This window comes from Pyxicephalus adspersus, chromosome 8 (genome assembly GCF_032062135.1).
Source record: "Pyxicephalus adspersus chromosome 8, UCB_Pads_2.0, whole genome shotgun sequence".
Classification (NCBI taxonomy): Eukaryota; Metazoa; Chordata; class Amphibia; order Anura; family Pyxicephalidae; genus Pyxicephalus; species Pyxicephalus adspersus.
Genome location: NC_092865.1, coordinates 52,630,955 through 52,644,992, shown reverse-complemented (window position 1 = coordinate 52,644,992; position 14,038 = coordinate 52,630,955). Strand labels below are relative to the sequence as shown.

General features: G+C 39.4%; 1 protein-coding gene across 2 annotated transcripts in view; it reads right to left on the bottom strand.

Moving 5' to 3' along the window:
* KLHDC8B (kelch domain containing 8B) overlaps window positions 1–14,038 on the bottom strand; it is a 77,400-nt gene that overhangs the window by 34,133 nt on the left and 29,229 nt on the right. The gene's annotated exons all lie outside the window — the stretch shown is intronic.

Sequence of the window (14,038 nt, the reverse complement as noted above, 5' to 3'; positions counted from 1 at the left end):
GGCTAAATAATTATTATTGTTTGGATAAATACATCCAGGGTGTGTTTTTTTTTTCTAAAATATTTATTAAAAAGAGGAAACATTTAAAATCACATGAGCTCAGTCTGTTTATCTTTTTTCCGTTTTTTACAGGTTTAAGTATTTTGTATTTTTGAGTTATTTATGATAGATCACCTCTTTCTTACTGATCTTTTGTGCAAATATTGTTGGCCATCAGTTAATGATGCTATGCCCTCAAAGTCTGTATCAGACGGCAAGCATTTGTTTTACATTTTACATGAGGACACAGTGCCATCTAGTGGTGTGATCTGAGTATATTCCAAGCTTTAGGTCAAAAAGATCTTGGTTTATACTGGAGTATATACATATACTTTAAAAATGTGATGGTTACGTGGCCATGTGCATGGTGTTTTTATGTTTTCCCTGTGAAAAAACCATGGAGTTAAAAATCAAATAGTGTATGTCCAGCATTATTCACACCCTTCATGTAGGTAAAGGTTTTGATCACGTTCCACAAGTCTCTTTTTTCCTTTAGACTGCACTAGTTTACTTATGTAGCAGTAAAAACGAAGAAGAATTTGTATTGGAATATATTTTTTTATGGTTAAATTGTGGCATATAAAGAAAAAATATTCCAATCAGTTTGGTTGCGAACATTTTAAATGATCTTTTGTGCATATTTGTTGTCCACCAGTGGATGACGCTGTGCCCACATGTACTGTGTTACAAACTCTGTTTGGATGGCAATCGTTTGTTCACTTTACCTGAGGACACAGCATCATCTAGTGCTCGAGTATATTCCATGATTTTCTAATAGCATTTTGGGGAGGAGGGGTTTGGCTTATACTCAAGTACATATGCATACTTCAGTGACTCAGTCCCTAGCCCTATCTGGAAGGAGTTTGAATGAGTTACCAGATAATGTTTAGTGAATGTCAGACCCCTTGATTCCTGCAATCTCTCCTGCTATGTTTGATCCCTCGGGCCCTTGTTCTTTTTCATTGCCCACCACACCATTAATTTTCTGCTGCATTAACAGTGAAATGGATGAAAAGTGAAGAAGCAAATGTATTAGAATATATTATTTTCTTTTGTGAAATCGTGGCATATGAAGAAAAAAAAATTCCAATCAGCTTGGCTGGGAACATCTTATTTAAATTGAATTAGAACATTTGTGCAGGCAGTTGTAATTAATGTTTTTCTGCACCGTTAGTTACTTGGACTACAAATCTCATGACTAAAGTGAGAGTAGGAAGCTTTTGTTTTATTCAGCTCATCCAGAAACTCTACACACTGTGGGGATCTCACACTCCACTTCATCCGCCCCGGTTTTCTCATCCAGGTTAAAACCGAGGACACAAAAATGAAATTATTAGATGGGAAGCAGGGGAATGGGTTTCATGGGAGCCATTGTGGTAAGATGGACACATTCACTCTGCAAGTGGGCAGGAATCAGAGACATCAGTGAGATATTATTATAAAGGATGAACTTCCAATTGATATAAAAGACGCATAAAATGCAGCTCTGTACTCATACACAGATTAATAAACCGGAACTGAATCTGGGATACTCACCTGTCTCCATTCCCTTGTAGGGCACCTCCATCTTTTTTTTTCTTCTCATCCTTTAGACGATCTTTGGCCATCTTCATTGGCCTGGCCAGGATGTTGTACCTCCCAAACAGGCATGCAGGAATTTATCAGCACGGATCAGCCATAGAAATAATAAACATTGGGTCTGATTTATGAATGTTCTCCAAGGTTGGAGAAGGTAGACTATCATGGAAGAAGCTGGGTGATCCAGCAAGCGTGGGATGGATCTGGTCCAAGATTGAAAAATGTGCCGACTATTAGCAAATTATTTTTAGGAAATCCTTTCCATGGATGCTGATCACCCAGATTCTTTCTTTTCCAGTCTTGGGGAGTTTTAATAAGTCAAGCCAAGTGTGTATCATTTATATTGAAGAAATTGCTTGAGGATCTTTCTTTAATTTGCACATTGAATGTGTGTTCTCAGCATTCCTTTGGTGTCTGCTTAAAAAGTAACACTTTTTTTCAGCTTTATGTAGAATTTGTGGTAATGTGCCATTCATTTTGCACTTATATATCTTTTGTCCATTTGCAAGGAAATAATATGAGAGAAATCTATTGTCAACCCACATAAACCATCTCATAGACAAGAGAAATGTGCATTAGAACTGTGCTTTTATATATGTGTTATTCCATAGTTTTTAAATTTAAAGTGCACCAGACTACAGTAAAGTATTCACTTAAAGACCAAATGAAGCAAATACTGACCCCAGTCCACAAAGATCACACAGGAGACTCAGTTTATAGTAAATTCCTAACATCTGTTTTATATTGGAAGACTGACAGAATGCACAGGAAAGAAGGGAGAGCTGTTATTTCAATAATTACGCTGTAAAATGTGAAGATTGATTATTTCACAGTAACAGCAGCTACAGAGGTCAGTGGGGGTTTACTGGAAAGCTCCTTCTCTATAAATTTAATGTCCCTAGGACAGAGCTACACTCTGTGTAAAGAGTTCCCTTGATTATTGCAATATAATATATATTGTTTATTAGGTTATGTGTAGTTTATATAATGATATATACACATGAGACAGCCATATATTTTCAATGCACATGCAGGCGTTGCCTTCTGCAAACTATACAATAAGGGCAGCCTATAACAGCCTAAAACCATGTGTTTAGCTGATCCAGGGTGCATAGCAAGTTGCTGCAATGAACCCAAGAGCAGCAAACTGCACCATAGGTCAATGTATTTCCATGTGCTGCCCTTGTGTTCTCAGTAAAGGTGCAGTTCTTCCTTCAGAGGCCGAAAAGCAATTGTATGATCAGAAGCAGCATGTTGCTTCCCAGAACCATACCAGCAACACAACAACTGCAACCCAAAAAGCAAGCACATGCAAAAACATGCACAAAATGCTTCCTGACTGCTCCCATTAGGTTAAATGGGTCCAGTTGAGCATTCAATAACGGACCTAACTGTTCTCCCCTAGTTGTCTCTCTCTTATGTCTATGAGTTAGGTGTGATTTGACTGAAGACAACTTAGTTATCTGAACGAACAGTAGGTGAGCAGCTTAAATTCCTTTGCCCCCCCCCCCCCCCAAATCTCTACTGATGGGGACCAAAACACTAACCAAACACATAAATATAAAGTGGAACTATCATTAAAAAATTATATACTTACCTTGATAGATGGAAAGCCATCAATTCCTCTGCAATCATTGTCCAGTCAGTCCCGCGCTGTCCCGTCTTAGTTTTTTATCCTGGTGCGGACTAAACACTGGGCCCGACCATCTTCATCCTGGCATGGAATGGAAACTGGGTCTGACCATCCTCATCTGGGCATGGAATGGACACTGGGTCCGACCATCTTCATCCTGACATGGACTGGACACTGGGCCTGGCCATGTTCATGCCGGCATGGACTGGACACTGGGCCTGGCCACCTTCATCCTGGCATGGACTGGACATTGGGCCTGGCCATCTTCATCCTGGCATGGACTGGACACTGGACCTGGCCATCTTCATCCTGGCATGAAATGGATACTGGGTCTGACCATCTTCATACTCTTGCTGGCTCTTCCTCCTACTTCACCCAATCTTGCTCCACCCAGGGTCAAGATCACCTGACATGCCTCTGGAAAATGAAAAAAATGTGCATGCTTGACATTGGCATGCAGAAATGAACAATGTCCCTTCTGAAATAATGTGTCTTACCTGCCTAATTACTCCAATCAAGATGGGCAAAGATCATCAGAAGATGAAAAGTAAAGATGGCGCTTGTTGATGGAACATGGACAGGTAAATTGGCCAGGTTTAGTTTTACTTTAAAAATGGGGAATGTTAAATCCTTGCCATGTTTGTAAAAAATCTCTTTATCATCCTCCCTTAGTACCACCTACACACTCACATTTGTGGTGTCACTGGTTCAGAAAGTTGTTGAAATCGCCCCCAGCAATAAAAAAGTTGAACCTTTTCTACTCTATCCGAATCCAAAGCAAAAAGTTTTTTATAGATTTACATTAAGCAGAGGACACTCATAGCTGTATAGGAATGACAAATATGAAATATTAAGAAAGTAAAGATGTGACAGTCACTTCAAAAATGACTTTCAGGGAAATGTTATATTAATGCTCTTTAAATGTGCTCTTACACATTTATATCACAAGTATAGATTTCTTTCAAGATGTTCATGAATTTGGTAATTATTGCCAAAATCTATACACACAGAAAACTTTAATGGAACATTGGCCAGCGAATTTGCTTTGAACTTTAAGTTTAAATCATCTGTCAGGTCCCTGTGCCGCACGGTCAATACGATGCAACACTTTCTCCAGCAATTAACGATGGTTTGATCAATGGCCATTAAACTGCCCAGTGTATGGCATCAGGCCGGCCGTCCTTCGGGACCAATACGCCTGCCGAAGCGGCCAAGACCCTCGGCGCTCCCATCACTCCTATTAAACGAGAACGACGATCGAAACCTAATTATAAACCGCTTTTCTTTTAAATCATACTCTCCAGAGGATGAGGATTTGTAAATTATTTGTGATAAGCAGTGACACCCCAGAATGCTTTAGTCAGATGTGAGACTGAAAGGTTTAGGTGGAGGGGGCGTTCATCTCAAATGCTCTGTCAAGGAGAGGTACGCCGACCGTAAAACTAATTAAGCATAAAACTTTTATTTCGGCTGCCACGGATTCTGATATCTTCTTTTACCTGTGGGAAATGTGAGATTTTGCGCTGCTATGCAGATTTTATGGAAATCGTTGGAAGGTTGTTAGAAGAAAGGAAACAAAGGGAAAAGGCAAAGTTCCTAATTAAAATTGATCTGCGTGTGTCTGCCCGGGAGATCAGTCAGATGCCTGAGAGTAATTTTGTATGGCTCATTTAAATGCATTTGAGACACCAGGTCATTTGTAAATGACAGTTTAAATGGCACATTATTTAAGATGAGTGTCCTAGAGACAGAGAAACCCAGGGAGGCTTCTGCTGTCCTAATGTGTATGCAGATGTGGAGGTTAAAGGAACACCAAATGAAAATGGCGGAATGGTTGTTATCAGTGTACATAACACATAAATATAATTATGTAAAATATAATTTTTTTTTATGTTTGTTGAATCAAAGGGAATTTTTGGCTTATATTAAATGACCAATCACATTGCAATCACTATTCTGTACTATCTGTACTAGGAGATTATGCCAATCACACCTGTGCAATGTAATGTTATTAAAGGCATGTGCAACACTTTACCATCAATAAGAATAATACTGTCTTGAATTTATATAGCTCCAACATATTACACAGCACTATACCAAGTCCATAGCTATGCCACTGACTGTCACTCAAAGTGGATCACAATCTATAATGTCCCAGCAATAGTCATTGACTCAGCCCAATGCCATTTTTGAGGGAAAGCCAATTAACCTACCTACATAATTTTGGGATGTGGCGGGAAACCTGAGTGCTCCCCCCGCAAACATGGGGAGAACATACAAACTCCATTATTTTACTGGTGCTCGTTCGTGCCCGCTTATTTAATGCAACAAGTGCGTTATATAGTCTGTTAGCTTGCATGGAAGGCCCTATAGATTTTAATGGCAGCGCATGAAACCCACTGGAACATTTTGTGCTTTTTGAGGGATGATACATGGTCTCTCATCTCTGATTTAGTTGGCTAACAAACAAAAATGTAAACAAAAAAAAGAAAACGTGTCAACTTAAAAAATGCCTGCCAATTCACACAAAAAAAATAACGGTATACATAAAAACACAAGAAAGGCAGGAATTCATTCTTAAAGAATTAACACAAATAGTTGCGTTAGGTAACAGAAAAGTTCTTGCATTGACGCCAAAAAATTGAAAATAGGTAAAAGTGATTCTTGGTATTCTCCAATCCCATTGGAAAATGAATACTAAGTAAATGACTTACCCTTATCATCAGCCTAATTCTAAAATGTAACCCTAATTTACCCTCAAATTCTAATATTTAACCTTAACCCAGACCCAACCTCCATGTATTCTTGAACCTTACTTTAAACCCAACTTGTAAATCTAACACTAAACCTGAATTTAAGCCCTAAATCTAACACTACCTTTGTCATAACTCCATAACCTAAACCTGAAAATCAACTTTATACCTAATCTGAACCCAGGCCCTCAACCTTACCAATAAACCTAAACCTGGAACTGGCCTTTAAAACTAACACTTATTCTAATTCTAACCACAAAGTAATTCCTAAAATTCCTAAACAGAACTTATCCCAGTCATTCAACCAGGACCTCAACATAATGTCAAAATTTAATCCTACAGATTAGCCTAAATATTATCCTACTCTTGAACTTTAATCTTGAACCTCAACCTTACCAGTAGAAAAGGCCCTAACCCCTAAATTCAACTTGAAACCTAAGGTTTTAAGGTCAACCATAATTACTTCATAAGCCTTAAACATCAATCCAAATTCAAAACCCAACCCAAAAACCTAAATTTAACACCTAATAATATCCTGATCACTAAAACCTAGCTCTAAAAATCAATCCTATTACTAAATGTTTTACTAAATCTCAGTCTTAGTTACAAATTAACCATATAACATAGTTTCAAACCTCAACCTATTCACTAACATTAGGCCAAGACCTCAAACCTGACCTAACTGTCCCTAAATTCAACCATAGTCTTGTACCAAACATATTTAGGCATGTTGATCACCACAATACAACAAGCCAAGTGATCACTTTTTTCCATGGTACAGTAGGACACATGGGTTATTAAGGATCCCTCACGTTTCTTGAGTTCCCAGTACCTTCAATCATTTGTCAGTAATAAGTTACTAACTAGGACGTGTTGGCAGTAAAAGGGCCCCTTAGCACTGTGCGTGTTGAGCTGTGTTACTCGTTCCGGGCCCAATGCCTTAACAAGTAAAAATACATTGTATCCAATAGGCTCAGTTCACATCCAAATGTTGCATTGATGTGCACTGTAATGTAATGGAACATTTTACATTTAAATGCAATGCATTACAACGCATTACAAGGCATTACTGCACAATGGAAGACACCTAAACTGTATTTTGATTCCTACTGTGAACAAAAAACTTGAATGTGTAACATGTTAAAAATAAGCCCATAATGCGTTAAAAGTAATGGATGTCACCACATGTTAACTTAAGGGCATCAACAAGAGCTAAATGCAATGTGCTTGATGTGAACCCAACCTAAACAACACAATAAACAGTTTTCTCCCTCAGTCCATGAATTCTTTTCTTTTTTTATTGAGATGTCATCTAAGTGTGATGGATGAGCCAAAGTTACTGTAATTCAGCTGAGCAGCCTTTTGGCCCCGAGCTCGGCCGCGCTATCGACTGGAGCGAATTTAAAACACCTCCTGACACAGCTAAGATGAATCTCTCATGCAGTAAAACCTCTGATGCTCTGGCCACTCGCGTGAATGAAAATCTCTGCTAAATTGCTGGATTAGGAATTCTTCAGGCACAGTGAAGATAAAGATATTGCAGCCGCACATGTGCCATTGGACATAAGACTACAGTGTAATGCTGTCTGATGAAAAGTCATTGCTACTTTCAGATAGTTTGTGGGAAATTAGTCCCAGAGGTAGAGTACAGGTATGAGTATTGACGACACTGCTCACACATCAATGGGAATATCCAAGGTAAAGCATGCCACGTTCAGGAAAATGCCAAAACATTGTAATATTTGCATTGATAACTCAACACAGCTGTATGGAGATACAAACTAAATGCTTTGCAATTGACCTATTGGTATTGCCATCTGTTCAGTACTTACTTTCTCTTCTTCTAAACCCTAAAATAGCCATTGAGACCCATTTGCCATGGGTTAATGTGTGCTGCATTAGGGGCAATCTATTTATATGTAGGGCACCAAAATGCACCAACAAACAAGTTGCATGGTGGAACAATGGCTTGCACACTTGCAGCACTAGAATCCTGGATTCAAATCTTACCCAGGACAAAGAGTTTCTTCAAAGAGTGCTTTGGTTTCCTCCCACGTCCAAAAAACGTGCAGGTTAGGTTAGGTTTTTGTCTATATTAATGAGATACAACCATGGTAGGTATATTGAATTGGGAGTCCACTGAGGGACAGTTGGTGACATGACTATTTACTTTGTACGGCATTACATAGTATATTGGCGCTATGTAAACACAAGTTAATATTGATAACAAGGGTGCTGCAGCGTTTGTGGAGTGAAATGGGAAATAATGAAGGAACAAGGTTTACAAATCTGATTTACCACTACTTCTAATCCAGAAATGCTCACCTTATGTGTATGGCTAGCTGTATTTTCATAGACATGGTCTAAATTGTGACATCTGATTGACTTTAGCAGATCAGTAGTTGACTTTGTGCCTAGGTCTTCCACAAACAAGTAACACTACATGAATCATTGTCGTAGTTTGGTCCTACATCCTAATGTCAGCAGCTTTATATTTTCCAGTGCCATCTCACAGCACTAATTATCCCTCTTCCCAGCCTTGGCTGATGACTATGAACCTTCACAAGAAACATTACCGTCCCCTCCCTATAAATCTCCTCTTGACAGTTTCACAAACTAATAAAGTAACGTTTTGCTCCCTGATGGTGCGGTACTGTTCTCCAGGAGGTCACCCTGCACATATTGCCACACAACATTGACTTAGCTTAATTAAACTTTCTTTCTGTCGCCTTTGGTACGCTGTGGGTTCTATCGACAACAAAATCAACCTTGCTTAATATTTAATGGTCCACATAAAATCTGATTCTGCTGTGCCAAGCAAGGACGTTGAAAGTTAGTGCTTCGGTTGACTTTCAGATGTTTTAAAGGGTCAGACTACTGAAAACCCATCTATATGTTATGGGTAGACATTGGTGGGCTGCTTTTTTTTTTGAAGTCCCCAAAGCTAAGAAGGCTATTTTAAAAGGTAAGATGGGTGGCCAGTCCTATGCTTTTTTCTGTGTTCTCTATAGTATAGCATGCCTTATTTTGACCTGGTCATCCTACCAGTACCACACATTGGACTCACATGAACTGTGATAGGAAAAAACATTCTCAATGCAACCCAAACAGCTAAAATTTTAAGACATGCTTAGAATGAATTTCAGACAGTTCTGAATGTTCACACTTCGCTCTCTACCCAAATCATATACTCTTAGTAGGTGAAAGATGCACCTAAAAACAAAAACATTTAAGTTATTACCTTACCCCCAAGGCAAGGATGTCAACATCATCCTACCGGGAAAATTATGGGTAAATACAACATTTTTGAGGAAGAAGCTCTTTCAACATACAAACTTTTGCCTTATCTTTATCCCATTGGGAATGTTTTTGGAAGGCCATCACACCAATCAATGATAAAGATGGAGGTACCGGAAGAATAGGGGGCCTTTACACCCTTGGTGAGGGGCAGCATTCTGCTTTGGGTTCAACTGTGGTCCCAAATGCTCCAGTTCAAGTGAATAGGAGCATTTGGGAACAATTGTTTGCACACAGTAGCGGCAGATTGCAATGTAGTTCCCAAAAGCTGTTGCTGTGCAAAAAATGGTTCCAAACTGCTCCCATTCTTATGGGGTTGCATGCAAAACTGGTTACGTGTGGTGTGATCCTTCTCTCCCGTGTACAGAGCAGAAATTTGCTACGTGGCTGGGATTGGCCAACCATGCAGTTTTGCACCACAGGTGTGAAAGAGTCCTAAACCTATTTTTTAACCATGGAATGCAGGTAATTTGGGGAGGGGGCCCATCAAGTTTGATTGGATCATCAGTTCCGCTTTAACAACACCCACAATTTTTGTATAAAACTACTGCAGCTGTCCAGAAATAATGAATGAAGAATAATGTGATATAATAAAGCCGACATGGTTCCACTGATTCATGTAATTTGCAGTGATACCCCCCGCTCCTCCATGTAGTAGACATTGACGTCCGTATTATTACCACCAAAAATAAAGAGATCTCCTCCTGCCAAGCGAGGCACATGCTGGTTCATGTAAACAAATCTGCTCTATAAACTATCCAAGTCTGCGCGACCCCTCCCACGCTTTCCTCTCGGAGACCATGTAAATACTATGAGTGCTACAGAAGATTGCATCTAATTTTATTCACTCATCTCCCTGGAGACTCCATGGCAACGTGACTATGCACCAAACTCGCCTGGAGTCCCCGAGCATGCTTAGGGCAGCTATACAGAAGCAGGTATATCACAGGTTGTGCGTTCTCTTTAAATGGCAGCTCCAAAATAAAGAAAAATTAAAATGAAAGAATGGGAGCCAATAGCTAATTCTATCCAGGAAACACCGCAGCTGTGCAGAAAGTCATAAGATATATTCATATACAAGATCATAGAGATGATCCATTAAATCTCAGGGTGGTTAGGCTGCAATGAGCCCAGGGAGGTGGAAGGGCCAGAACCAGGGAACACACTGGATCAGATCTTTACAAAATTATAATATCAGCTATCAAGGCGTACCAAAACCCAGCAGAAAATTATTATATGGGACATTAGGCCTGATTTCTAAAAGCTCCTCACGATTGGACAAGATAAGACTATCATGGAAGATCCGGGTTGATCCAGTAAACCTGCAATGGATCTGATTTAGGATTGAAACATTTGCCAACTATGAGCAAATGCTGTTTAGGAAATCCATTCCATGTTTGCTGGATCACCCAGATTGCCCTATGATAATCTATTTTCTCCAGTCTTGGGGAGCTTTAATAAACCAGGTTCATTGCATCAGTCCTTAGATGTAGTGGCTGCATTAGTTTTCTTTTTCGTCCCCTTTTTTTCCATGAATTAATCTTGCCGGTAATCCAATTCCTACCCCAGGGTGACAACGCTTAGTCGATGTACTTTAGGGGAGCAGTGCTGTGTTGTAGGCCTACTCCTCATCTCCATATTATGAGTGGGGGGGGGTCTGTAGTTATAAAGAAAAAATGGACAAGGCTGATAACACTACTTGATCTATCAGTGCAAGAATTACAGAAAGGACAGGACTTCAGATGCCTTACCTAGGAGAATCAACCATTATTTTTCCGTACTAGTACACATAGGTGCATGCAGCTGCTTTACCTGCCAAAGGATTTGCATTTTTTGCTCATCCAGCCTGAGATTTACACAACACAGTGGCAGAGAAGGAGATCTGCTTTTCTCCTCTTACAGTTATGTTGTCCTGGTCTGTGACTGAACAAGTAAATGTTAAAGCAGCAGACTGATACACTCATTGCTTTGCTTCCTCCTCCTATCATGACACTTGTTACACATGGGCACTGTACAATTTCTAACTGGCAATATAGTCTACACCTCCTACTTTCACTCTGAACTCTGCTGTACAATGGACTGTAAAAGACTAATTCCAGTATTTACACTGCTTGTGGGTAAATACATTTACAGTGGTCAATACAGAGCTGCATTCATTTTATTGCAAATATAGTTATTCTGTTACATATGAATCAAGGGCTGCAAGAGAGCGGGGCAGTAATGCAAGCTAATCAAATTATAATGCACTGCTCACTGTTGTTAAATCACAGTAGCATGCTGATAGGAGAAGACAGAAGGGTGAGCAGGCTGATAATCTCATAAATATGATGCCCTTTTATTGTCCAATAAGCAAGCTGAAGCCAAGCTGGAGACCATGCTGTATTGCTTGAGTGCAGCAGAGAAAAGCAATACCACCCACATGGCTATGATATTTGTCAACTGTGCCTGGACCAAGTCTGGCTGAACAGCAATACAAATCTATTGGCCATTCACATATCTTTGTATTTAGCTGCTTCTGCAGTCCAGGTATAACGTATAAGCCCCTTCGGAGGCAGGGAGTGATGCGAGTGGCTTTATACAATTTGTAAAGCCCTGAGAATTAGGTTGGTGCTATATAAATATTGGAGGATAAAGTTGACCAGCATAATAATTGAGGGCTCAGCTGAGCTGATTTCACCGTGTTAGATAATAAAGTGAAATTCATGGAAAGCGTGCGGTCGTTGGCAGCGGAGACTTATCATTAGTCAAGCCATAGACAGCCTGCCTTCTCTGCTCCAGATAATGAAATTCTTGCAAAGATTCTGATTTCAGGAATCCAGCTGAGCCCAAAGAGCTTAATTGCACTTAACCCCCTATTGAAAAGCCTTCCGAACATATGGCGTGGCATGGCCTGGAATTGGAAAGGAAGACACGGCACGTGACTGCGCATACATATCACTGGGACTCGGACATTACAGTGCTAAAAGACAATACTGTCATTGCTCAATTACAGTAATGGAGAATTTAATAATTGAAGGGTTCTCTTTGCTAACCTAACTTTAATAGGTGGAAAGAGTTCGGTCACCAGAGATTATCACTTCCATGTTCTTCAGAAATGAAGAATATGAAGTGATAATAAGAAATTAAGATTCAAGATTATTTAAAGCAAGCAAATTTTCATTCTTTAATCTGCGTTCTTCATTGACTGGGGGTTTCTGTGTCCTGTAGTAACGTAAGGACTGTCAGGAAAAGTGATCCAGGCATTCCATAATGCCAGAATTGTTGAATTCTAAAGACTTTGTTGGGGTTTAAAAAACATTTAAGAAACATTTAGCTAGACTTGTTCTTGAAATGTTGAAGACATTTCACACCTTTTCAGGCTGTTTCATCATGAACAAGAAGAAGAAGTCCAGTTGAGCGTGACCAACTGTGACTAGATATGGATGAATGACCTAAATAAATGTGAAGCTTCAAACACTTAAAGTGGACCTAAACTTAGTGTCAACCCTTTTTTTATAAAGTAAAAATCTTCTTTTTTTTTAAGTGCAACACCCTTTCTTCACCTCTCTTTTTTGTCTTGAGCGCGGCAGCTTGTTGTATACTGGCTTATTGTGTGGCGACGCCGGTAGGTTATCTGTATTTGCTGCTCATTGCATGTTTAAGTTGGTATATTATTATGCTGTTCAGGTGTGAGTTCCCTCCTTTCCCACCCTCCCCTCCCCCTTGTATTGTTAATATGTGTTTGTTGGTTTTATCATCTGTTTATATATTGTAAAAATTTCTTTGCAAAAATAAAGTTTAAAAAAAAAATACTGAGTGGGAGCGCAGAGCCTCCTGGGATATCTTCGTCACGCATCTCGGAAGTCTCTTGGCTGCACCTTCTGCACATGCCCGACGTCAGGCATGTGCAGTAGGGGGCATTTTCCTTCACTAAGGAGAAAGAGATACCAATCAGCTCTCCTGAGAGATGCCGATCAGCTTTCGCACAGAGCGAGATCAGGTGACGTAACAAGAAAAAGGAAAAAGACTAAAGATGGAGGCACCCAGGGCTTCCTCCATGCCGGGACAAAGAATAATTCTAGGACGGCGTGGGACTGGATTAAGGAAGGGATCTAGCTGGATTGAGGGATCTGCGGGATTAAAGGTAAGTATAATTTTTTTTTTATTTTTGGTTTAGGTCCTCTTTAAGAAAAGCAACTGAAATGCAACTCATTCCCTGCCAACTTCTTCAGAATGTCCTGCTTTATATGAACTTTTCAAGGTATACACACAGCCCATTGTTATATTAGGAGTGAAATAAGAGTCAGGCATCTTGCCTCTCATGAAGCATAGAGAAGAATCCACCTTTTCAGTAAAAGTATCAAAGACACCTCTTGAGACTAAGATGAACCAAAATGAGAATTTTTACTTTCTAAAAAAATTGTAACATTTTGGTTGATAGAAACATCCAATGGGTTTCTGAGGGTAATACAAAGTAAGAAGAGCTCCAGATATGTCTAAAAGTTTTTTTTTCCAATTGCCATATCCCTATATAAATTACATGTAAAAAGATAGAACCAAACCTAGAGAGGCTGGAGAAGGTTTAAAAGTATGAAGTTTCTGTGTCTACAACTTTGTCAGGTAAAACATAAAAAAATTTATTTACAAATACCTAAAATCTTATAATACTTTACACTAAGAATAATACATCAAGCATGAATATAACACTGGACAGTGTACAATAAATTTAGAAAAGGTAAGTAATGATCCAAAAAGGCTT